At 38.1% G+C, this 26845-nt stretch overlaps 1 protein-coding gene and 1 non-coding gene across 2 annotated transcripts in view; both read left to right on the top strand.

Annotated features, from left to right (window-relative positions):
* RARB (retinoic acid receptor beta) overlaps window positions 1–26845 on the top strand; it is a 463175-nt gene that overhangs the window by 78155 nt on the left and 358175 nt on the right. The gene's annotated exons all lie outside the window — the stretch shown is intronic.
* On the top strand, window positions 23663–23732 carry LOC130037968 (small nucleolar RNA SNORD50). The gene has a single exon (XR_008794544.1). It is a non-coding gene; the product is annotated as a small nucleolar RNA SNORD50 (small nucleolar RNA).

Consider the following 26845-nt stretch of genomic DNA (forward strand, 5'->3'; position numbering starts at 1 on the left):
CAAAAGACCGCGTGGCCACCCACCTACCAGATGGTCAGACTTCTTCGTCAAGATCATGAACGATCGGTTTGAAGCCCTTCATGTTCCCGGAGCGAACAGATGCCATTGGGCTACACTAGCACGCGACAGGGACAAATGGAGACATTACTGGCGCCCGCTCGAGCAAATCGACGACTAACGGGAAGTTAAGTGATAAGTGATAGTTATTATCTCAACACATATTTTTCTACCTAACTCTAAACACAGGTTAAAAGTCTTCCAGTATTGAGCTAATCAGTGTGCACTTTCCACATTTGATATTTTTCTGTAATTCAGGTATTACTTGAAAGAGAATATCTTGTGCTATTATCATAATTGCCATTTTTCCATTTAATAAAATTCTCTTTATCTGCAAAGAGTCTCTTTAACAGTTAAAAGCTTTCCTGAATTAACACCTCTCAACAGAAGAGTTCTATATAGTACAATATTCAGTATACTTTAAGCAATGCATTTAGAGAATTTAGTTGCTTAAAAGCTGAAGTAATCTTATACTAATTCAGAGCCATTTATTAGACAACCCCACCCTGTGACTTCCCAAAATAGCATTTTTTATAAAATAACCGTGAAGTAACCAGAATGCTATGCTAATAAATATTCTGTCTTTTCTTTTCTGTCACTTTTTTTTCTCTCTTTCTGCTTTAAGATGCCAAACACGATATGACACTTCACTTTATATCACAGAGGGAGAAAATGTATACTTTAAACAGTTCTTTGTTTTCTTTGTTTTATGTTGAATAGGAATTTATGTTGAAAACTTAAACTTGGGGGTGGGGGTGGGTGGGAGAGGTTGGATGAATAGCTCAATGGTGTACAGTGCCTGCTCTGAAAACATGAGGTTACATGTTCAATCCCCAGCACCATTACATGCCTAGAACGTGATCCTGACAGTTTAGTTGTTCACGTTGACCAGCTCTGTTGTCTGTAATCCCTGGCACTGTAGACTGCACTCCAGCAGGATATGATCAAATGTGAGTGCAAGCGCCTCCACTGAGGACTGCACTTGTGGCAAGCACCACAACTGAAATCTGTACTTACAGCACGGCCAGGAAGTGACACTCCTGGTGACCACGTATATAAAGAATTGAAGCAGCCTCCAGCAAGCTGTGCAATCGAAATGTATATGAGCACCACACCAAGCAGTGTGACACCCCCCTCCACCCCCCGGGAGTGTGTAAGAACCATCACTAAAGGAGTGCAGTCTCCACCAAGCACCATGGCTCTATGTGCAAACAGCACAAACTGAATTGTGGCTCTAGTAAGCACAATGGAAATGGGCAAGAGCTGCAAAAAGAAGTTTGTGAGTTCCACACATTGATATCAAAATCAACAGCAAAGGGCAAATAATCAAGGGTGGAGGGAGAGTAGGGGAAAAATATATGCAGATACATAAATATTTGATTAGTTACTCATATACTATTTTAAACTTATATATAAAGTTTATCTTTTAAACTATGTACTACAGTGGGTTAATTAAAGCATAACTCATAGCATAAATTTAGTCTGCACTTTTAAGTATAGGTCTTATTAGAATAGTACAGTGGGTCTTAGCATATTCAAAGTTGTGTTCCTTCCCACTCCCTAATTCCAGATCATGTTCATCATCCCCCAAGGAACCCTCATTAACAGTCACTCTCCTTTATTTTCCTTCAGCTGTTGGTAATGACAATTCCACTTTCTGTTCCTATGGATTTACCTATTTTTTATTTAAATGCACTCATATACATGGTCTTTTGTAACTGACTTCTACATACAATAATAAATGTAAAGTTCACTCCATGTTTTATGTATCAGTCTTTTCTTTTAAGTGGATAAATAATATCACATTGTATAGATATATAATGTTTATCCATTCTGCAGTTGGTGCATATTTGGTTGCTTTATACTTATTGGAGTCTATAAATAATGCCCCTATAAATATTCTTCAAACTTTGTCTAGACATATATTTTCAGTTCTCTTGGTTATATACCAAGAAGTGGAATTGTCAGGTCATAAACTTCTATGTTTAACGTTTTGAAAAAACTTTCCAGTGCAAATATACAGTTATACATTTCCACTAGCAATATCTGTGCATCTTTATGATGATAATTATCTTAGTAGATATGAATAAATTTCTCATTGTTCTGATTTGTATTTCGCTCATGACACTGAGCATCTTTTTGTTTGCTATGGGTCATTTGTGTCTAGTCTTTGAAGTGTAGGCAGATACATTTTAGTTAACTTTAATTTTTTATAAGAGTTCTGAGGTCTTTCAGGTGGTGTGCAAGTCGCTTTGGGGTGGTTAGAGTTCTGAGGTCTTTATATGTACTATAGGTGCAGAAGCTTCTTAGTTTAATAGAGTCCCATTTGTTTATCTCTGTTTCCACTTAGTTGGTCAGTGGCATGTCATTTTTGAAGAAACCGTTAGCCTCAATATTGTGGAGTGTTTTGCCAACCTTGTCGTCAATGTACCTTATGGATTCTGATCTGATGTTGAGGTCTTTAATCCATTTTGATCTGACTTTTGTGCATGGTGTTAAGTCGAGTTCTAAGCCCATGTTATTGCATGTGGTTGTCCAGTTATGCCAGCACCATTTGCTAAAGAAGCTTTCCTTGCTTCATTTCACATTTATTGCTCCCTTATCAAGAACTAAATGTTCATACATTTGGGGTTGTGTGTAGGGATATTCCACCCTGTTCCATTGGTCTGTGGCTCTGCCTTTGTTCCAGTACCATGCTGTTTTAATTGTTACCCCTTTGTAGTAGAGTTTGTGTTGGGGAGGGTGATGCCTCCAGTGGTTTTTTCCCAAGAATTGCTTTAACTATTCTTGAGCGTTTGTTGTTCCAAATGAATTTTAGGAGTGCTTGATCCATTTCTTTGAAGAATTTCATGGGTATCCTTATAGGGATTGCCTTGAATCTGTACAGTGCCTTAGGGAGTCACCCAATACCCATCCGATAAGGGGTTGATATCAAGGATATACAAAGAACTGGTTGAACTCCCCAAGAAGAAAACATCCAACCCCATCAAAAATGGGGTGATGAAAAAACAAAAACTTTCTCAAAGAAGAAATCTAAATGGCTAAAAGGCATATGAGAAAATGCTCTACATCACTAACCATCAGGGAGATGCAGATCAAAACAAAAATGAGATATCATCTCACACCACAGAGACTGGCCCACATCCAAAATAACAAAAGCAACCGGTGCTGGCACGGATGTGGGAAGGGACCCTCCTTCACTGCTGGTGGGAATGCCGACTGGTTCAGCCCTTTAGGAAAACAGTGTGGATGATTCTCAAAAAATTAGAAATTGAGCTCCCATTTGACCCAGCAATACCACTCCTGGAAATATATCCCAGAGAGGTAAAAAAAAAAAAGTACAGTTGAAATGACATCTGCACTTGTATGTTCATTGCTGCACTGTTCACAATAGCCAAAATCTGGAAAAAAAAACCCTAGTGCCTGAGAACAGATGACTGATTAAAGAAACTTTGGTACATCTGCATAAAGGAATACTATGCAGTAGTTAGAAAGGATGAAGTCATGAAATTTGCAAACAAGTGGTTCTACATGAAAAGAATCATGCTAAGTGAAATAAGCCAGAAAGAGAGGGACAGACATAGAAAGACTGCACTCATCTGGGGAATATAAAGTAACAGAATGGAAGAAAAACACCCAAAAATAGTTGAGATAAGTACCAGGAGGTCTGCTCCATGAAAGCTTGGAAGCTGATAGCACATGCTGGGGGAAAAGGCAGCTCAGATAGAGAAGGGAACACTAAGAAAAGGGTGTTTGGAGGACTTGCTCATGATGCAAGACACATGCTGAAAGTAGACTATAGACCGAACACGATGGCCACTCAATACCTCTATTGCAAACCACAACATCCTAACGGAAAGAGAGAGCAAAAGGGAATGCCCTTCCATAGAGATGGGGTGGCGTGGGGGGGGGGGGGTGGGAGGGCTACTGGGTTCATTGATGGTGGAGAATGGGCACTGGTGGAGGGGTGGGTACTTGATTATTGTATAACTGAAACCCAAACATAAAAATATGTAAGTCTACAACTGTACCTCATGGTGTTTCACTAATAAATAAATAAATAATAAAAAAAATCACTGTAGCACTGTCATCCTGTTGGTCAGCGATTGCCTCGAGCAGGCCCTAGTAATGTTTCCTTCGTCCTAGCCCTGAGATTTTAGAAAGTGCCACATTTGAGGCTCTTTCAGGGTCAGGAGAATGAGACCCATCATTGTTACTGGTTTTTGGCATATTGAATACACCACGGGGAGTTTGCCAGACTCCGCCATGTGGGCAGGATACTTTTGGTAGCCTGCCAGGTTCTCCAGAGTAAGACCTAGATAATTAGATATCTTCCGGGAGCAGGGTTTTATAGTATCTGGGTCTTGGCCGTTGATGGAATTACACGGCACCGGGGGCAGTTGGTGGGTGTAACACCTGGAAGATGGGGGATCTGAGTTGAAGAGACCCCAGTCCCAATCCAAGCAGGCTTAGAGATTTATGCTCCGTGTCCCGCACACCTGGGTTCCTCTGCCAGTTCCTTTATGCATGAGGCTCGTCCAAATGTGTGGAGACTACTCTTAAGCATGGCTGTGGCTGGAACCAGGGTCTTTAGCTGCTGGGGCTCTGCTCGGGGTGGGGAGGGAAACTCAACCCACCCTCCTCCAAGTGGCCCTGGTGAAGACAGTCAGGCATGAAGGCAGGAGACTCTGTGCTGTTCTCTTCTGAAAGCAGGGTTTTATAGTCTCTGGATCTTGGCCGTTGATGGGATTACACGGTGCCGGGGGCAGTTGGAGTGATAGCACAGCGGGTAGGGCGTTTGCCTTGCATGCAGCCAACCCGGGTTCAATTCCCAGCATCCCATATGGTCCCCTGAGCACTGCCAGGAGTAATTCCTGAGCTCAAAGCCAGGAGTAACCCCTGAGCATCGCCAGGTGTGACCCAAAAAGCAAAAAATAAAAAATAATAAATAAAAATAAAAATAAAACCCAGGTCCCAGAAGAGAACAGCGCAGTCTCCTGCCCCCATGCCTGTTTGTCCTCGCCAGGGCCCCTTGGAGGGGGGTGGGTTGAGTTTCCCTCCCCGCCCCAAGCAGAGCTCCAGCAGAGCCCTGAAGATCTCTGGAACCAGCCACAACCATGCTGAGACCACTCTCCACATGCATGAAGGTACCGGCAGAGGAACAAAGACATGCGGGTCCCGGGGGCTGAGATCTCCAAGCCTACTCGGATTGGGGCTGAGCATCCTCCACCCAGATCCTCCATCTTCCAATAAGCAGGGATCACACCCACCAACTGCCCCCCAGTGCCATGTAATCCGATCAACAGCCAAGACCCAGAGACTATAAAACCCAGCTCCTGGAAGCGTGCAGCTGCATTTGCAGCCGCGTGACATCTTGTTATCTTATTCTTGCTTTGACAACCTGGCAGGGTACTGAGTGTAAGCTGCCCACACGGCAGAGTCTGGCAAACTTCCCATGGTATGCCCAATATGCCAAATACCAGTAACAATGATGGGTCTCATTCTCCTAACCCTGAAAGAGCCTTGAATGTGGCAATTTTTATAATCTCGGGCTAGGACGAAGGAGACATTAATGGTGCCTGCTCGAGGCAATAGACGAACAACAGGATGATCGTGATCGTGAAATAAAAATAATTTTTAAAAATAAATAAAAATAAAATTCACTTGTGAAATATATAATTTACAATTTTTCCCTCCTCTTCTGAAGTGTTATTTCCAGTTATTTTACCCTTCTCTTTCTTTCTGTGTTGTTCCAATAAGAAGGGCTCACACACATGTTTACTTGTGGTGCTTATACTCTGAGCCATCGAATTTACCATGCTTGGCACTTAGTTGTGATGCTCACCATATCTGTCAGCAGTTATCTGGAGACTGTACACTATTTTGGTACCAGGGGCCCAAAGTTGAAGTGATTCCAGAGTCATATTTGGTACATGCAGATGATACCAAGGATAGAACTCTCAGCCTCAAGCATGTGAGTTAGGCACATTTTGCTACCATGGGATTTCCCCAACTTCCACTTTCCAGTTTTTTAATGTTATTTGAAGAATATCTGTAATTTTTATTTAAGCCCAAGTTATGTTTATTCCTTTGTGTTTGTGATTTTGATGTATCTTTAAGATTGTTGTCTGATTGAAGCTTGTATAGTTTACATGTATATTTTTCTGAAGATTTTCTTGTTTTAACTCTTATGCTGAAACACTGATCTATTCTGAGTTCATTTTTGTGTATAAAGTGAGGCAGGAGTCCAACTTCATTCCTTTGCATGTGAATATTTAGGTGTTCCAACATCTACTTTACATAATGGATGATCTTGGCCAATTCAGACTAAATGCCAATAAGAAGAGTTTGCAACCAGCAAACTGCAACTGCGCTGGGGGGCAGTTGGTGGGTGTGATCCCCGCCTATTGGAAGATGGAGGATCTGGGTGGAGGATGCTCAGCCCCAATCTGAGTAGGCTTGGAGATCTCAGCCCCAGGACCCGCATGCCTTTGTTCCTCTGCTGGTACCTTCATGCGTGTGGAGAGTGGTCTCAGCATGGTTGTGGCTGGTTCCAGAGGTTCCAAAGTGTATCTTATAAATTATAAGGTGAAAGTATTTAAAATAAAATGTCAGGGGGCTGAAGCGATAGTATAGTGGGTAGGGCATTTGCCTTGCACGCTGCCGACCCGGGTTTGATTACCAACATATGGTTCCCTGAGCACCACCAGGAGTAACCCCTGAGCATTTCCAGGTGTGACCCAAAAAGCAAAAATAAATAAATAAATAAAAAATAAAATGTCAAATCATCTAGTTGGGTGGTATATTTGTCAGTGTTCTTCAGAATGTCAAAAAAAGATAAAGGAGGATTGTTATAAACAGTCATCAAAGATCTGTGTTTAAATTGTAAAATAGAGATAATTTATTAGGTCTTTCTGCAGGCAGGGTGATATATTTCAGGTGTATTTCCTCTCCTTGATATCTCTGTTGTCCTATACTAAGTGTTTCTGTGGAGAATATGTTTTACATGTCTGTATATAGACAGCAGCTTCTGCACTTAATTTTGTAAATAGGCAACAATATGTGAAATCTGTTTGATTGCAAGCTTGCTTAAAGTTAGTCACCTAAAACCTGATCATTTCTGAATGAACAAATGGTATCTAGCTTCTGCTTTTGCAAAGCACATAAATAACTGCAGGTAATAGAGATTACACCCAAACAATGCCCACAGTGAAGACCTATTTTAGCAGCTAACTGCCTTTACATTCTCTGACAGCTTTCCTTAAATGTCTTTTAAGAATGGGCTTTTAAGCCAAGAATGTAGATCACTTGCTTTGCATGGGTTGCATCTCCTGATCTACTAGAGGAAAAAAATCAAACAAACAAAAAGCTTTCCAAAATGTAGATGTTGAAAGCAAATTTAAAACCTTTATTATCAGGGCTGAGAGATAGTACAGTAGTTAGAGTCCATGCTTAGGATGCATCAGACCCAGGTTAGATTCCTAGCACCAAAGCGTCCCTGAGCATCATCCTGAGCCTTGGGGACCCCAGTACCACCTAGGTGACCCAGGTATCCCCAACACCACAAATTCTGAGCACCTTTGTATCTTCAAGCCCTTTGCATTGAATTGTAGGCCTAGTTGGCCAAAAATTCCAATCAAATCCTTAGGCTGTGTGTGTGGAGGGAACTGGGAGTTGTATGACAATATGACATGAGCTGGGTATCAAGGGAACTGTATCATAAAATTAATTTATTCCTATTCTAGGTGAAAAGATGAAGAATTCAACAAAAAGATAAAGTAGAAGACTGTTATGGTTTTTGGAGAGGTCAGGACTCTGTCCAAAACTAATTTTACAAGCCAGGTTCCATCCCAAGCACCCCATATGATTCCCTGAACCATATGATCCCTAAGCAGGAGTAAACTATGAGCACAGTTGAGTGTGGCCCAACACACACACACACACACACACACACACACACCCCAAAAAAGGTTTATCATTTCTTTAATTGCGTTAAAGAAATTTCTGTGAAACATCCAGCACCACATATGATGTCTAGCATGTTCTCACAAATATTAACATCTTTCTAATTCTCTCTCACTGGTGCCTAGGGACTGCTCTCAGGATTAACCAAGAGGTCAAGTTTGCTGATTGATTTCAGTTTGGATTTTGCTTTGGGATAATATACACCAATTTCTGTCTTTAAGCATGAGTTCCAAGTACTGCTCTTTCTCAAACCACTTTATCCCCCTTCTTTAGAGCCACAATGGATAAAACAAGTAGGAATTTTCTTTAATGACCGGGACTAGTCATTTTATCTATCATCCAATGCAATTGTGAGTCCTTAGGTCATTTTAATAGTGTCTACCAGTGGGTGATCAGAAATCATTCTTAGTGATGAAAAGTTTTCCCCTTCACACCTTGAGCATCATTATGAATTCTCCTTGGAACTCTGTTATTATCTGCTTTGTGTCACTTTTTTGTGAATTTCCTCCTCTGCCTTTCCCATCCCTCAGAAAGGGTACAATTACAAATTCACAAAACAATTGAACTTTGAGTTCGAAGCAGTATTTCACCCTTGGCAACCAGAATCCCTAATCATTATGCTCCTTGTAAGTGAAAAAATAAAAGCTAATATTTTATCTTGATGAACAGAATCAGTACTTGCCATATAGGCCTTTCACAGAGCTAAAAATATGAATTTAAAAAACCATAATTTTAGATTCTTATCGCAGAGACTTTATACATCAAATTACGTAGACTTGCATAGTACAGTTTTATTTATATATTACTTGAGGCACTCAAGTTCTAAGACAGAAAATGGTCTTTTAAAAGTATAACTTTGGGGAAAATAGTTTTTAAATAATTGCTTTATACAATTGTCTTGGACTAGTAATGGTCACTGTGCTTACTTGTATGTTTTAAAATTGTTTATAAATTGCTTATAAATTCATTTTAATTGTTTATTTCTTACATATTTACCTAGTTTCGGTAAGATTTCTTACAGGTAATTTTTTCCTTTTAAGCTTTAATTCTTGGCTATTGTTTGAGCTATCATGCAAGTATCCGAGTATTTCTGAATATTTTTATGAGGAATTTTGTATACCATTGCTTATTTCAAATAGTGGCTGAAGTGTTGTGTGCATCTAAACAGTGTACAATGTGTTTTAGTTATTATAGATTATTCTAAAACGTTCACAGAGCCCTCAGTGTGTATATGCCACTTCATTTCAATGGTAGGAAAAGAATCAAAAGAATTGAAAAAACACACTCCCTTCCTCACATCAGGAAAATGCAGATCCACTCAGGAGATGTGACATAGACAATACATGAGGAATCTGAAAGGTGTTCTCACTTTACTTATCTGTCCTTTTTTCCATCTAAAATAACCATTTACCCTTTTTGTTGTCCTTTAATGCATTATCTCTTAGATTACAGGAACAATAAGGTAAATGTCATTACTCCCTAGAAAGCAATTAATTAAAGACATTAATAAGGATTGATTAAAGAGGTGAGCTCTTCAAGGTCATCATCTGTGTCTTTGTAGCAATAGAAAAAAATACAAAATATTGCATATTATATTATAATTAAACATTGAACTATGACTTCAATTTATTTAAATATTTGAGCAAACAAAAAATTATAGATAATGACTCAAAGGGTAGTCTTTTATTCAAAAATAGGAGGATGTTAGAAATTAAAATTTGTCTTTGTTATTAATGGAACAGGAAAGATAAAGGAAACAATTCAACTGCCTGTGAATTCTTTGATGATCCTATATATGAAAATGAAAGATGTTATAATATGGGAACAGATAAAAATATCCAAGGATGAAAATAAAGAACGGAATAAACAGCCTGATCTTGAGAAGTTTTGCTTGGCAAAATATAGGGAGTTCGTGCTTAACTTTGTCTCAGCATGCTTACGTGCATTATTTCCAAAAACTGAGAAGATGATCTTGGCTTTATGCTTATCATGTTTGCCCAAGACTTCATAAAATTATAGTAACTAGTCCAGGAGCTTTTGACAGCCAGAAGAATGAACCAAATCTTAACAGAGGAAGCAAAACTTGATTTATCTAAAATTAAGCATTTCCATTCAAAAAAATAATATATCCCTAAATGGAATCGGGAATAAGCTTACCAGCAGCCCTTGTGTTAGCTGACAGGAAGCTCAGCAGGACTGAGTAATGTGCTATGTCTGTTTGGTAACGTCATTTGATGGTCAAATGTAGATCAAAGCTTGTGCTGCTGAACAACACTTGGAATTGTGTTCCGTCTGGGTACCACATTTTTAGGGAAATGCTGACCAACTGGAATATGTCCAGCACAAAAGACTATGATAAGAAAAAAAGAGAAGATTAAAAACATCCTCACAGAAAACACACCAGAAGGGGGTATTTAGGCAGCAGAGGAGCTTGGAGGCATAACAACTTTCTTTAGGCTCCAGGTGGCTGATGTGTGGCCCTGATTATGTTCTATTTACATGCCTACGAGAGTAAAAGGGTAAGAACTAAAGTGGGCATGTTTGGAAAGATTAGTATGAAGATCTTGAGAATAACCAAATTTATCTAGACATGACTTGAGATTCTCCAGGAGATCTGCCCACTTAAACTTACTGTTTTATCTCCAAGCAGTCCACATTTCATAGTGGATTTACTGCCTCCACCACTCTTAGATGCTTTATGCCTTCTATTTCAATTCTCAAAATGGAAACGTTACTGGGCCCACAAATCGATGAACAATGGGAGGACAGTGACAGTGACATGCCTTCTATTTCATTCTGTTTCTTAGAGCTCCCACACCTTTTTGTTCATTTGTCCCAGTATCCTTCTCTCTCTCCAGGTTCCTTTTTCCCAAAGGACTAAGGAGGTTTCCAAACCTCCTAAGCCTTCTCCACTTTCCAGTCCCTTGTAGTAAGGGTATCTCACCCAGTCCATGCCTAATGATACCCTCACTACCAACCTAAACTCTCAAACTGGAAAACTCAACCTTTTCCATCCAAGCACAAAGCTGATGTCTACTCCTAAAGCTGAGTGCCTTCTTCATTTGTAGTTTATCTGCAACATGCCCTTCTTGCCATGGCATTTTCTTTCTTGTATAGAAACCATGTATGGAACTTCTTGTATGGAACGATGATATTTCTTCCTGTATGGAAAAGATATAGCCACATACCAGTTATCTCATATTCAATTATAAGGCCAGTAACTGTGGCCATTACCTCCTATCTTCAGAATCAAGATAGTGCATCAGGACACATACTGTCAAATGCATAACGTTTGAGTAGTGCATCAGGACACATACTGTCAACTGCATAAAGTTTGAGAAAACCATTGGCACTCATGATACTAATGATTGAAGCAATAGAAAAAAAATGTTATAACTTTTTCCTTTCAGTTTTTTTTTCAGTGCTAGGGATCAAACCCAGGACTTCATGCATGAAAAACAACAACAACAACAACAAAAATTAAGAATTCTGCTGGCTGAATTATACACCAAAATTTAGAACATTAGACTAAGGAATCTTTTAGAGTCACCTCAAACTCAGTGATTCCATTCCTGTACAGTATTGTTTCTAAAAATTATTTCAAAACATGGCTCCAAGCTATTTAAATAAATTGTGAACTTATTACACTAAGTGACTTGTCACCCCTGGATGATTGGTTTGAATGGGTAGATCCTTTCGTGATGTTGGCAGTGGAGTAATGCTTAGTGTTTTATGGTCACACTTGATATGGTAGGCAGGATATATGATCTCTTAGGTTATGGGAATGTTAATCAAGTTTGAAGTCATTGGAAAGTTTCCTGGTTAAGATGAGTATCTAATTCAACAGCCATTAACAATGAGCCAATGCAGTCTTGAACTTTTCAGTGAATTAGAGGCGAAGTAACTATGTTCATCAAATCATGAAAGTCAGCACTGTTGTAAACATGTGACCAAAATATAAGTAAATTAAAACAAACCAAAATCAAAACAAAGCAAAAAATAGTTAGCCAATGCAGGGTCAGGAATGTAGCTCAATGGTAGAACACATACTTCACATACATAATGCTGTATATTTGATAGAGAGAGGGAGATGGAGAGAGGAAGGGGTGGGGGATAAAATGAAAGGGAGGAAGTGAGAAGGAATTAAAGGAAAAAGGAAGTAGATAGAAAGAATGTATCTCAGTGGTAGAGCACATGCTTTGTATATATGATGCTGTAGATTTGAAAGAAAGAGGGAGTTGGAGAGGGGAAGGTGTGGGGGAGAAAAAGAAAGGGAGGAAGTGGGAAGGAATGAAAGGAAAAAGGAAGAAGAGAGAGAGAATGGATGGGGGAGAGGGAAAAAATACAAAAACTTTTCAAGGCATTGATTAATTCTTCTTGGAATTATTGATTGATCAAACCCAGGGCCTTATACATGCAAGGCATGTACACTACCATTGAGAAATATTTCTGCAAACATAACTGATTTTCAGTCAAGGTAATACAGCCCCAAGGAAAGCATTTAGAAATGCATGACATTCTTGGTATCACGGTCTCTAGGACTACTTAGCATAAATGAGCAAGTATCAAAGATGAAAACATCCTACATATATATGAAAAGCAATTCAGCAAGGAAAGAACAATGCCACCCCAAAGCTAGATAGTTCTTCTCTTGAACATTAAACAGAAGATTTGGTGAGTTTTTTTATCCTTCTCTTGCTCTCTTTTTAATTAGTGAAACACCATGAGGTACAGTTGTAGACTTACAAACTTTCCTGCTTGGGTTTCAGTTATACAATGATCAAGTACCCATCCCTCCACCAGTGCACATTCTTCACCACCAATGATCCCAGTAGCCCTCCCACCCTCCCACCCCGTCCCACCTTTGTGGCTGTGCATTCCCTTTTGCTCCCTCTTTCCTTTAGGGTGTTGTAGTTTGCAATAGAGGTATTCAGTGGCTATTGTGTTTGGTCTATAGCCTGCTTTCAGCACGTATCTTGCATCCTGAGCGAATCCTCCAAACATCCTTTACTTGGTGTTCCCTTTTCTATCTGAGCTGCCTCTTCCCCAAGCATGTGCTGCTGGCTTCCAAGCCGTGGAGCAGACCTCCTGATACTTATCTTAACTATTCTTGGGTGTTCATCTCCCATTCTGTTACTTTATATTCCCCAGATAAGTGCAGTCTTTCTATGTCTGTCCCTCTCTTTCTCACTCGTTTAACTTAGCATGATTCTTTCTACGTAGAATGACTTGTATGTAAATTTCATGACTCCATCTTTTCTAACAGCTGAATATTATTCCATACCAAAAGGAAACAAAGACACAAGAAAAGATAACTACGGGCCCATATCCCTGATGAACACGGATGCGAAGATTCTCAACAAAATACTAGGAAATAGAATGCAACAACTCATCAAAAAGATTATATACAATGGCCAAGTGGGATTCATCCCGGGGATGCAAGGATGGTTTAACATTAGGAAATAAATCAACATATTCCATCATATCAACAAAAGAAAAGATAAAAACCATATGATCATATCAATGATGCAGAGAAAACATTTGACAAGATCTATCACCCATTTATGATGAAAACCCTCGCCAAAATGGATATAGAAGGGACTTCCCTCAATATAGTTAAACCCATAGACTTGTGGAAACAAGTCTATGGCAAGCATCATCCTTAATGGGGAAAAACTAAGAGCCTTCCCTCTAAGATCAGGGACGAAATAAGGATGCCCACTCTCCTCACTGCTGTTCAATATAGTACTGGAAGTACTTGCAAAAGCAGTTAGGCAAGAAAAATATATTAAGGGCATTCAGGTAGGACAGGAAGAAATCAAGCTCTCACGATTTGCAGGCGATATGATACTATACTTAGAGAACCCTAAAACCTCTACCAAGAAACTCCTAGAGACAAGGGACTTGTAGAGTAAAGTTGCAGGCATAAAATCAATACCCAAAAGTCCATGGCTTTCCTATATGCAGATAATGAGAGAGAAGAAAGTGACATGAAAAAAACAATCCCGTTCTCTATTTTTTTATAATAAAATTTTTAAAGTATTGGCAAAAAAATTGTTACCTTGGAGAGGGAGCTTTTGCTTACACCAATCAATGCTTAGTGTTCCTTTTCCAAAAGAAAAGAAATATTTTGCTAGCAAGAGATTGCCAGTTTACTTCTTCCAACTTACATTTATGTGCGACCATGTGACTGAGCATTGTCTGGTAGGCAAATATGACTGATAGGCAAAAGTATCAAATATCCCTTGTGGACCTGAGGAATAAAAATCTATCTTCCACTCTTTCCTCCTTTCTGCTAACCAGATGTCCATATCAAGTACCTCTTAGAATTTAAGTTGCTGAAATGGCTTTCTGGAGCCAAGACTAAACAACATCTTCATTTCGCTAAAATTTACATGAACCAAAAATAAGCTCCTATTCTGTTATTTCTTGGAGGTTTCAGGATTATCTGTTAAAGCAGTTATTATTATCTTAACTTACCCATGCATTTTCAGCTAAAAGCTTCGGTTTGGATGATTTCTACCTAAAAATGTTGATGTTAAAGCATTTCTGGTTTTCTGTTGTTGTTTTTTAAAACTTATTTTATGTTTGGACCAGTGCCTTCCACTTTTTCTGTAGAGTTCCAGTTCTTTTTTATCAATGTTTTTCAAATCAGTCCAGAGACCCGAGCCTCCTCCCTGGGAAAATCCAGGGAAGCTTTCTTTCTAAGACTTTAACTCTCATATACTAGGATTTGGGGGTAGGGGAAAGGAGGTAGTGTATTAGACAGCTTCTCTGCTTGCCTTTTTCTCTCTCCTCACTTTGTTTTGGAACTGTTTTCTTCTTTCTCCTTCCCCCATGGTGTGAGTTCATGTGTGGCTGATTTGCTTGGGCACAGGACCCAACTGAGTCTCAGCTTTGTTTGTTGTTTGTTCTGACTGTTCTGAGATCAGACTCTGATACCAGTGGTCATAGTTCCCTGGGATAGGAGACTTCAGTTGCATTCCTTTAAGCTTAGTTGGAAGAGAGTAAATACAAGAACATCAGAGCTTGGCAAGACTTTGTTTCCTGCAAAGAAAGTTGCACTTTTATGTATAGAAAAAGAATGTATAGAGAAGTGACTTTGAGATTCTGTGTTCTGTTTTATGTTTAAATAAAGACTCTTATTCTCAAGGTGTCTTGAGAATAAGTCCCAGATGTCGGTCTGCCATTTTGTACAAAAAAAAATTACCAAAATGTTCATTTATACAGGAACCAAATGACCAAAAAGTGCACTTCAAGCCTCTATTACCTAATTCTGAAGAGGACATTCTGGCTATCCCAATCACATTAGGCCAATAGTCCACTAGCCTATTCCAATCAAAATACTCCTCCCAAACACCAAAATAACAGTGAACACAAAGAATTGAACAATCCCAATGAAAAAGAACACATCCTCTAAAGGTACTCTAGTGGCCCCACAGAAGGCACAGAGGAGTAGCAAAGGCAGGTATTCTTAAAGGAGAAAAAAGAACCACCATCGACCGAGCCCATTAGAATCCTCCCTTGCAGCAAGAGGTGGTCACTGATAGTGAACTGAAGGGACCCACCTCCATACTACCACACAACATGAAGAAACAGCGCAGATTTCCCCCATGAGGAGTGGATGAAGAAAAGAGCCCTGAAGCCCCTTCAGGAAATTCCCACAAATATAATCTCTCAGTCAAAGAAGTCAGAGATGAAATGTTTGAGGATGTTAATGAAGTCAAAGAAATGATGGGACAGACATCCAGTAAATTAAAGGAGAACACAAAAAGTACACTTCAATGCAGCAAAAGAAAAAGTTATCAAACCTCCCTCCAGATGATAACTGAAAGTATTCTTCTTCCAGTTATACCTGCAATGATTGGTTTCACTATGCAGGCTAGTTTATTTAGCCTAATCCTCTCAGGCTAGGCTTCCTACATGGCTAGCTTTATGCAAGTTGGTGAGCTTTAGTTAGAATGATAGTTGAACCTACTCATTGGCTTAGTTCTTAAAAAATTTCAATGAGATAAGAGATGAGATCAAAGAACTTTGTGGTTGCATATGTGACATCTTGGCAGTCTTAGCCTTCTCACTGAATAATTTTTTCGGATTCACTTAGCTCCTCTGTATTTCGATTTCTTTATTTAAAACTGGTTTCAATAATGATGTATTTCATAGCAATGTTATAGGAATCAAATGGGTTAACGCTTATAGCTGTTTCTGATTGGCAATGCATCCTATATATGTGGTTAATTTAATCATTGTAATTTTCTAATAATGAATGCTCAAAAATGGCTACTTTTTATTACCATTATTACCTTGGTTATATGATGATCACCTCCACCACCATCACTATCGTCATCCAGGTTTCTTTTGGAACTTTTTGCTATATATAACCGTTGTTTTTTGCCTTTCTTCTTGAAATTTTCTGTTCCTTTGGTGTTTGGAATACCAGGCTTGTTAGATCACCAGGCAATTTTCTTCTCATTTCTCCTCAATATTTTTCATGAGTATCTATTTTTTGTAATGTTATTACTAGCTATTATCACAGAACTTCTCATTCTGGACAGATTTCATTCAGTTTTCCTATAAAATTATACTGCATCTATCAATGACAACACTTCATTTCAGATGCCAAATATGCCTCATCAGTCTATATTCCCATAGGCTTCAGGTGCACCTATCAGTTAGTTGTTTGTCTCCATCTGGTTATTCCAGATTATTAGAAAGAAACTCATCATCTTTCGCCTAAATCAGCTCCTCTTCTACTCTAATTCTCATTTTAGAGCATCTTCATCTCCCCAGCCAACTAAATTAGAAATGCAGAAATAGATCATCTGAATTACATCTTTATCCTCATGCCACCCATCAATAATTCCTGCCAATTTTGTTTCCTAGTATTTTCCAGATTAATTACTTCTTTCTCTTTTCATGCTTTCATTTCAGATGCCATCAACTTTCACTTGGATATCTTAAATGATTTCTTTTCTCTTGGTCTCCCCACTTTGTACTGATCCTCCATTCTGCTCTCCTAGAACTTCAAAAAACATAATAATGACATTCACAGGAACAATAAATAATCCTTGGAGCCCCCAACCCACTTTTATAAACCAAAGGCTGAGCTCCGAATTATGGTAAAAATCTCCCTAAAATTTCACACCTGTATATTTATCCAGTCACTTCTGTTTCTCAAACTTTGCTCACTGAACCAATAAATCTGTGATTATCATGCTCTTTCTTTTTTCTTTTTCTTTTTTTTTGTCAGGGGGAATGAGTGTTAGACCACATGGCTCTTTGCTCAGGTGTTACTCCTGGCAGTTCTCAGGGGACTGTGTGATGCTCTGGATCAAACCAAGGCTGATCACAAGCAAGCAAAGGACCTTAGCCCATGTAATATCTCTCCAACTTTGCTGATCTAAAGTCTGTTCTAATTGGAACTTCTGCTGAGAGTATCCTCACTATATAGAACATGTTATCACCTAACCCTTAGCTCTTCTTCCTTTCTTCTTACAGATTGTGTTCTACATTCATAGCACCTTTTTGCTAGTACACAACCTGTTGTCACAAATTAACACAAATGTAATGTTTTAAAATAAAACACAAATTTATAGTGTTTAAATTATTAAACCTTATAGTTCTGCAAGTTCATAATATATCAGAGGTTTCACTAGACAAAAATTAAAGTTTATACAGGACTTTCCCTTTGTGAAAGCTTGACTCCACTTGCTTGCCTTTTTCGAATTCCTCTGACCACCTGACCACCGCATTCCTTCTTTGTCTAACATCAAATCCAACAATGACAGATTGAATCCTTCTCACATCACATCACTTTGACCCATTTTTCTTTTTCCCTCTCATCCTTTCTTTCTGATATGACCTTTCTCTGAATTTTAGTATGTGATCTCTAGCTTACATTTAGCTGTTTAGCAACCTTAGCTCTTTTTTTGCTCAAGCAGGCCCAGTAACGTCTCCATTGGAGACTTTGTTGTTACTGTGTCTGGCATATCGAATACTCTCGGTAGCTTGCCGGGCTCTCCAAGAGGGGCGGAGGAATCGAACTCGGGTCAGCCATGTTGGCCGCTTGTAAGGCGAACGCCCTACCGCTGTGCTTTTGAGGTATACATAACATATTCTTAAATTCTGGGATTTATGGTATGGATGTCTTTAGAGGAAAGGAATACCACAATGTTGCTCTCTATATTTTCATAAAGTTCTGTTTATCTCTTTCATTCTACATAATAAATATTGTCAAAGCATTTTCTTTTTAGAATTTGTTAGAATGTTTTTCATTTAGAATGTTTTTAATTTAATGTTTTAAGAATTTTATTTTAATGAAATAAATTTACTGCATTATGCTATATAAATTAGAGGTACACACTATATTAATTTTATACATTTATTTATTGCTTTAGCATTTGTATATTTCTTCATCTCCATGACTGACCTTTAAACTTCTTAAGGTCTCATTTATTCTTGGATCCCTACATTAAAAACAAATAGTAAACTCTCAGTAAAGATTTTGAAACAATTTAGGTAATGCAAATAATTAGCAATAAATTGTTTCTTCAAGAATCAGTATAGAAGAGGGAATTATCTGCATAGTAATTATAGTTATTCATGTTAATTATTCCATTTCTTGGATGTAGAACAGTAATACAGTAGGTAAGTTGCTTGCATTGCACGCAGCTGACTACATTCTCTCTGTACACAACATGTAGTCCTGAGCACCACCAGGAGTGATCCCTAAACACAGAGTCAGAGAAAGCCCTGAAATCTGGGTGTAAGCCAAATCCCTCACCCACAGATAGTGTTTCCATTTATATGAAAATTGATCAATTGATATTTGATGTTAATAAATTGTATTATTCTCAGAGCAGGAGATGTTGCTCAATGTAGAGCAACTGACCACAATTTGATCTTTGATACCACAAAACACAAACAAAACAGCAACAACAAAAACAGAAAAAAGCAAACAAACAAAAAAATCACCAACTTTCCACTCTTTCCAGTCCCAGGTAACAATAATAATAATAATAATAATAATAATAATAATAACAATTTCTTTATTATTAAGAAGTTGCATTACTAATTGCTATAATTAATATATTATCATATATGAGGCATTGTTCTTAGTGCTTTTATATGTTAATTCATTGAGTTTTCTAAAAAGAAATGCACCTTATTTTTTTGTTTGTATAATTACTATTGTCCATTGTATGATCATGGAAACTGAGGCATGAGAGATTAAGTAACTTGCCTGATGTCAGCCAGCCTCATATACAGTAAGTCTGAGTTAACCACTGTATTTTGCCAAGCCAAACAATCCTTTCTGTGTCCAGTCTTCATAAATGGGAGTTAATTTGAAATTTTGTTTAGTTCTCATGAAATTCAATAGCTTTTAGCCTTGTGGGTTGAAGGAAAAAACTAAGTGAATTAGCTGGCTCCATCTGAGATGTTTCAGCCAGAAACTTCTAAGGCACAGAGACTATGGGCCTCAAGTGTAAAAATGAGCTGTGTATTATCTTTCAAAGCCACCTTGGTCTTTGGGAAAATCCTTGGGCCTCCCTGTGAGTCCACACATGATCATTTTGTCAGTTTGATGAGAGTCAGTCCCAGGGGAAGGACAGTGTGCCAGGGAGGAAAGATGGAGGAAAGGGGGACATTAAATCTGTGGTTGCTTACAGCATCTGCCTTTGATGCTGTCTCTAGGGGACACACAGATCGCCTTCTCTCAGTCAACAAAATCTACGTCTTCTCAGCAGTTTGAAAGGGGGAGAGCCCTTGAAGGCATTTTGCACTGACAAGCTGATTTCTCTTAAAGCTCTCGAATGTAATAGAAGCCATCAAAGGCGAGGGATATTAGGAGGTTGTTTTGCTCGATGGCAACAAAATTCATAAATTTTCAGGCAACTCCTTTCCTTCTATCAGCGGTTCAATTAGTGGCAGAGTAAATGAATAATACACGTTTGTTAGTTTGTGTACTATTTTTCTAGAGGTCAATTCTGTTTTGTTGCAAACAAATTTGTTTAGAAAGCTGAGGGTATCTTTCGCTGCATTTGTAGCTTCTGCTAGACCATAGTGTGGTCCATTCATAATCTAAGGGAGGAAGTAAACTCGAGGAACTCTAAAGGATACCATCATCCCAGTCTGCCTTTAAAAACCCTGAGGTCAAAAGGGAAACTTCTTTCCTCTCTTGAAACACATGCAGGCAAGGACCACTATTTAATTTCCTTCTGTGGGAGAGAAAGCGAAGGCACGACTTCTTGCAAAGAGCTGGAACAAAGCTGTATGAATTCAGTCTTTAGTTTTTCTGTTGCTGACATCTTCAAAAAAGTCTAAGATAGCTAATTGAATAACTTACAATTAGCTTACTCTTAATTACTTTGGAGCCAAAATTACTTACTGCTTTATTTTAGTACAGTTCACTGTAAATGTCTTTTTTAAATAGAAAAAGTACAATGTTTCTTCATTTTTATAAAGTTTGAATGTAATTAAAGAAATAATTATGGTAGAAGCGGGTGTTGCCTGTAATTCCCACCTTAAGTTGAAAGATTGATTTAGCCTGTATTAAACACATGCATTTACTTTATTTAGAGTCACGATCACGATCACGACCACCCTGTTGTTCATCGATTGCCTCGAGCAGGTGCCAGTAACGTCTTCTTCATCCTAGCCCTGAGATTTTTTTTTTTAAAGTGCCATATTCAAGGCTTTTTCAGGGTTAGGAGAATGAGACCCATCGTTGTTACTGGTATTTGGCATATTGGGTATACCACGGGGAGTTTGCCAGACTCTGCCGTGTGGGCATGTTACATTTGGTAGCCTGCCAGTTTGACCAAATTAGGAATGAGATGATAAGAGGTCCTGCGACCGCGAATGCGGTCGTGCGCTTCCGGGAGCTGAGTATGATAATCTCTGGATCCTGGCCGTTGTTGGAGTTACACGGCAGTTGGTGGGTGTAACTGTCTAGTTACTGGCAGGTCCAGTCCCAAACTGTGCAGGCTTGGAGATCTCAGCCCCGGGTCCCACACACCTGGGTTCCTCTGTCAGTTCTTTTATGCGTGAGGCTCATCCAAGTGTGTGGAGAGTGGTCCCAGCATGGCCTTGGCTGGGCCTCGGTGGTCTTCAGCTGTTGGGCCCTGGTGGAGACAGTCAGGCATAGGGTAGGAGACTCTGCCTTGTTCTCTCCTAGGAGCTGAGTATGATGATCTCTGGATCCTGGCCGTTGTTGGAGTTACACGGCAGTTGGTGGGTGTAACTGTCTAGTTACTGGCAGGTCCAGTCCCAAACTGTGCAGGCTTGGAGATCTCAGCCCCGGGTCCCACACACCTGGGTTCCTCTGTCAGTTCTTTTATGCGTGAGGCTCATCCAAGTGTGTGGAGAGTGGTCCCAGCATGGTCTTGGCTGGGCCTCGGTGGTCTTCAGCTGTTGGGCCCTGGTGGAGACAGTCAGGCATAGGGTAGGAGACTCTGCCTTATTTTTAGAGTATATTTAGAGTATATCTATTAATTTTGAGCAGCTATATTGTATTGGGCAATTGTAGAGAAACACCTAATTAGGCTTTGCAGAGAAATGGGAGCATGCAGTATTTTAACTGATGGAGTCAGTGAAAACCTCTTTCCAGACACCAAACAGTGACCATACCTTCCACTCTGCCCTTTCCCAAATCTCTTCCCTCCTAAGACACCACCAATGATTCTCTCTACAGATGAATTCAATTTGTTTTAGTCTCTCTTGTTCCATTTTCATTGATTACCTGTTTCCTTCACCTCCTTGTTTGATTCTGCTACATTTTTAGTGTTTTTAGAATTTAGTTCAAATCCTCTTTAATAAGAATAAAGTCTCATACTTAACAGTCGTTTTGGGGACCTGGAATCTTCCAGAACTCTTCCTTTGTCCACATTTGATTTGAGATTCTTTTTGCTCTGTAGCAAATGTGGCAAGCTGGTTTGGGAAAGAGATTTTTAATATGTAGGTATTATTCTGAAATACAGTCATTTAAATTGTTTGAATTTGAAAGTAATCTGGGTGGAAGTTCATTCCATAATAGCTTAAAGGCTATAATTTGTGGTGACTCCAATACTTGGTTAAATATATACTACAAATCAGAACATTATATATAATAGTGGCATAGAATTAAGTACTTTTATTTTCCACTGTTTATAGGTTGATATATTCAGAATTAACTATAGTAAACTAAAAATATGGAAAGTTGGCAAATATATATATATGTGTATACATACATAACATTGGATTTAATATACTTAATTTGGGAGTAATATACTTCATTTTCTAAAAGGGTTCTATTTTTCTTAAATTATTTAATAGTACTTTGGGGAGAGTGTTGAATGGCACAATTTTCAAGTAGAATTTTTACAATAAAAAATTTGTAATTGAACTCACTGAGTAGCCCTCAAACAATCTTCCTCTTTTAATCTAACAACCTCAAAAATAGATTTCACTTTCTTTATTAAAAATGAGTGGATGAATATCATTTTAAGAGAAAATGAATCCATAAATGAAGGATTTTTTGATGTAAAAGAAGTTTTAACTTCCCTCTTGGATAGGAGTGTGTGAATGTGGGTATTTATAAGAAAATACACTTTCTCTTTAAAAATATCTCCGGGATAATTCTTTTTGTTTGTATTTATGATTTAGGATCACCTGAAAATAGAAAAATAATCCAAATGTATTTAATAAATATGCTTTACAAAAACAAATATGTTTTCTGTATTAATCCCCCAACTCACATTTCAGGTAAGAATTCGTTCAACCCTGACTCCCACGTGGGTCACTGCTGTTTAATAAATGCCTTTGTTATTATGGAGAATCCAAGGAAGGGAAGCATTAAGGAATTTTGGCTCCCATGTCCAACCCTTCATTCTGTTCCTCCCACCCAGCCTTCCTTGCAGAACAAACATCACAGATGGATTATTATCTTATGGTCTTTCCACCAGCGGTTCTTTTTGCATGAGATGTCCCTTTCCAGTTGTTTGCTTCCTCAACCATTCTGCTTTCTTGATCATAATCTCATTGGTCTTCCCTGACTGTCATGTTTAAGTTTTCACTTCTTCTCCATACTTTAGACTCTCTCCCTACTTGTTTCACTCATCTTCTTAGTCCTCTCATTACTTGATACATAAAATTTTATACAATTGCATGTACACTGCCAGTGGGACCCTTCCTATCACCCATTAGAGCAGAAATTTTTCTATTTGTATTACTGGACCCTACCACACAATTGGCACTGAATAAAAATTTGTGAAATAAATAAATGGAGGTGTAAGTATTATTTTCTAGTATAAAATAAGACTGAATATCAAAAGTAATTCTGGGGTCAGAGAAATAGTACACAGGCAGGGCATTTGACTTGCATGCGGATGACATGATTTTTGGCCCACCACCCCATATGATCCCCTGAGGAGTGATTCCTTGAGTGCAGAGCCAAGAGTATGCCCTGAACACAGCTGGGATTGATACCGCTCCCCCCCAAAAAGTTTATCTGATCTGATCTTTCCCCCACCTAATAAACTGTCAGGCCAAGACAACATGATGTTGTGAAATATAATTTTTTTGGTGTATTCATCATTGGGCTATTAAATAATAGTCAATAGTTGCCAGATTACTGGATCATGTAGAGAACATCATAGAAGTAAGTCGTTAATATATCTATCCTGAACCCAAATTTCTGTTGAAAACTCTTATAATGATCTGGCTTCTGAAGTAGCTCATTAAAGGACAAGAGTAATTTTTTGCAATTATCTATTCAGGTAAAATATTGATAGTTTAGTTGATTTCTGTTTTCTCGGGCACTGCCACTATAAATGTTTCTATGCTATTATTATTGGGAAGATCTGGGCTTTATGGACATGGAAAGGAAATATGCAAACCATTTTCAGATTGTATTGATTTGCAATATCATGGCACCCCAGTGTCACTCAGATTACTTCCCAGATTCCCTTTGATCAACTGTTTGAACATAAAATGCACAGTTATTAAAAGCTGAATGGAAGAAAAAATGGAGTATCAGGATACCCTTAAATGGCTGAAATGAAAGATTGTAAGCAATAACTTATTAATTATTGTTCAGATTACTACTCCATAAAATGAGTCAATAGATTATTGAGTAACATCTGTCATTAAGAAGCAGTTAAGTGCGATGTGTGTAAACAATGACTATGGAGACCCACTAGCAGAGTTCAAATCCCATTTTTTTCTACTTTTTAACTACATAAACCTTGAACAAGTTAGCTATCCTCATTAAACCTGGATATCCTCAATCTATTATAATATTTGCTTCATAGAGTGGATATGAAGACTTAGTCAATACATGAATACTACTTAGCAAAGTTCCTAGAACATGTGTAGTACTCAATTATTTTAGATAAAACAATAGTGGTCATGATAGTTCATTTTTAAAACAGTAATGATGAAAACAACACAACAGTTTGAATGACTTTATGACTTTGTGATTATATTCTAACACATTTGTTAACAAAATATGAGTACATCATTAAGAAAATCCTGCTTAAATGTACAACTTGAATTGAAATTTCTACCAAAGATTACAAATAGACAACAAGCATGAAAAGATGCTGAACATCATTAGTTCTTAGGGAAATGCAATCAAGATCTAAATGAGATACAACTTCACACTCATTAAGATGACTATTATCAGAAAGCAAACATATAACACACCAGAAGACAAATATTAAGAGGATGTAGAAATTTGGGACTTTTTGTATATGAATGGAGAGATGGCAAAAAGAGTACAGCAATGATTAAAAATGTTGCATCAGCTCCTCAAAAATATAAAAAGTGGAATTATCATCTGAGCCAGACTTTCACTTCTGAGCATATATGCAAAGAATTAAAATCAGGGACTCCAACTAGTACTTGCACTTATAGCAAAAAAGGTGAAAACTGAAAATATCCATCAACATATGAACAGATAAATAAATATGGTATATTCAAACATAAAATATTTAAAGGCCCTCCCGTTGATCGTCGATTTGCTCGAGCAGGCCCAGTAACGTCTCCATTGGAGACTTTGTTGTTACTGTGTCTGGCATATCGAATACTCTCGGTAGCTTGCCGGGCTCTCCGAGAGGGGCGGAGGAATCGAACTCGGGTCAGCCATGTTGGCCGCTTGTAAGACGAATGCCCTACCCGCTGTGCTATCACTCCAGCCCAAAATATTGATGAAAATATTTATTGCTCATATTTTAAATGAACGATATTCTGATATGTATTGCAGCATGTATTTTTATGAATGAACCTTAAAGACATTATACTAAGTCAACACCACCAAGTCTAATAAATCCGACACTAAAGAATAAATATTGGGTGAGTCTACTTATACCATGGTACCTTGGGATGGACTGGAATGAACAAAATAAAATACAATATGATACAATACATTAAAATAAAATAGTCAAATTCATAGAGAGAAAGCCAAATGGCAGTTGCCAGAGAATGGTGGGGGAAGGAGGTAGTGGTGAAGGAAGATCAGTGGGAATGGGGTATCATTGTTAAGTGAGTACAGAGTATGTTTGGATATGGATACTTGTAATGTTGCACAATAACATAACTTACCTCATATCTTTTAACAATATACATTTAAAAGTTAAAATATTATTTGTTGTATAAAATATTATATTTTATACAACAAAAATAACATTTTAAGGGAATGTCATGTTTCAGGTAATTGTGTACGCATTTGCACAAATTCACAGCAGAGTTGTCTTGAAGGATAATATGTATAGAACTCATTGAGAATGTAATTGGCCTTGTTATCACATGTTTATAAGCCACACCTGGCTTTCAGTTTCCCAGACACTGAAATATACATCAGCTTATGATGTTCTCACAGCACCCTTTGACATGATATTTTTCCTAATCCTATTGTACAGATAAGGAAACTGGATCATTGAAAAATTAAGTGATGTAGACATTCCATGTTGCATTACTGTTAAATTTGACATTTGGGCTTACAGCACAATCCCACAGCACACACTCCCATGCTCTCTCTCCTTAATCATCCCACCTGTTGGCCAGATATTCTTTTATTCCAAAAATGAATCACCTAGTCCACCTTTAGCATATTGAAAATAGTGCTCATATTCCAGCTGGCAAAGAATCCGGGTTCCCTCAGAGCCTTGAGTTTACAATAGTGATGGGAAGTTGGCCAAAGATAGTACAACCCCAACTACGATGGAATATGACTTCAATTTATGAGCTCTCAGTTTGTGTTAATATAAGCAAAAAACATTTTCAAGTATTTAAGTATGAGATCAAATATTTAGATAAATATACAGCAGATTTGCATTTTCATAAGCATGATATTTCATGTAAAAATAGAGCTAACCAAAAATAGCTAATTGTTGGAATACCATTTAGGATAAGCATACCAATATCCTAAGAATCTTATCTCAAATTCAATGCCAGAGAATGTCTGTTTCTTAAAGTAAAAGAAGTGATCAGAAATGTTTAGTCATATTTCTTGGCCAAGAGCCCCTGCATTAGGAGAATTTAGTGTTTTATAGGTTTCTGAGAGAATACATTGTTATTGGCATTAAAATAACTGCTTTGGGAAGAGTTTCCATGGAAAGGTTGTTGTCATTAGATGAAACAATAGTTCCATCATTTCTGTAACATTATTCTTTTAGGCTTTTGAAAGAAAGGCAATGAGATACTTGCAGTTCCTAAGACTAATTTTCATCATATACTTGAATATTCAAGGACAGGAATTTTCTCATTCACTTCATTAATGCTATTTATAAGAAATAATCAAGTAACCAAAAACACTTTAAAATTATTTTTCTGACTTGCCACAAAC

The sequence above is a fragment of the Sorex fumeus genome, unplaced genomic scaffold (genome assembly GCF_029834395.1).
Source record: "Sorex fumeus unplaced genomic scaffold, SorFum_2.1 ptg000072l, whole genome shotgun sequence".
Classification (NCBI taxonomy): Eukaryota; Metazoa; Chordata; class Mammalia; order Eulipotyphla; family Soricidae; genus Sorex; species Sorex fumeus.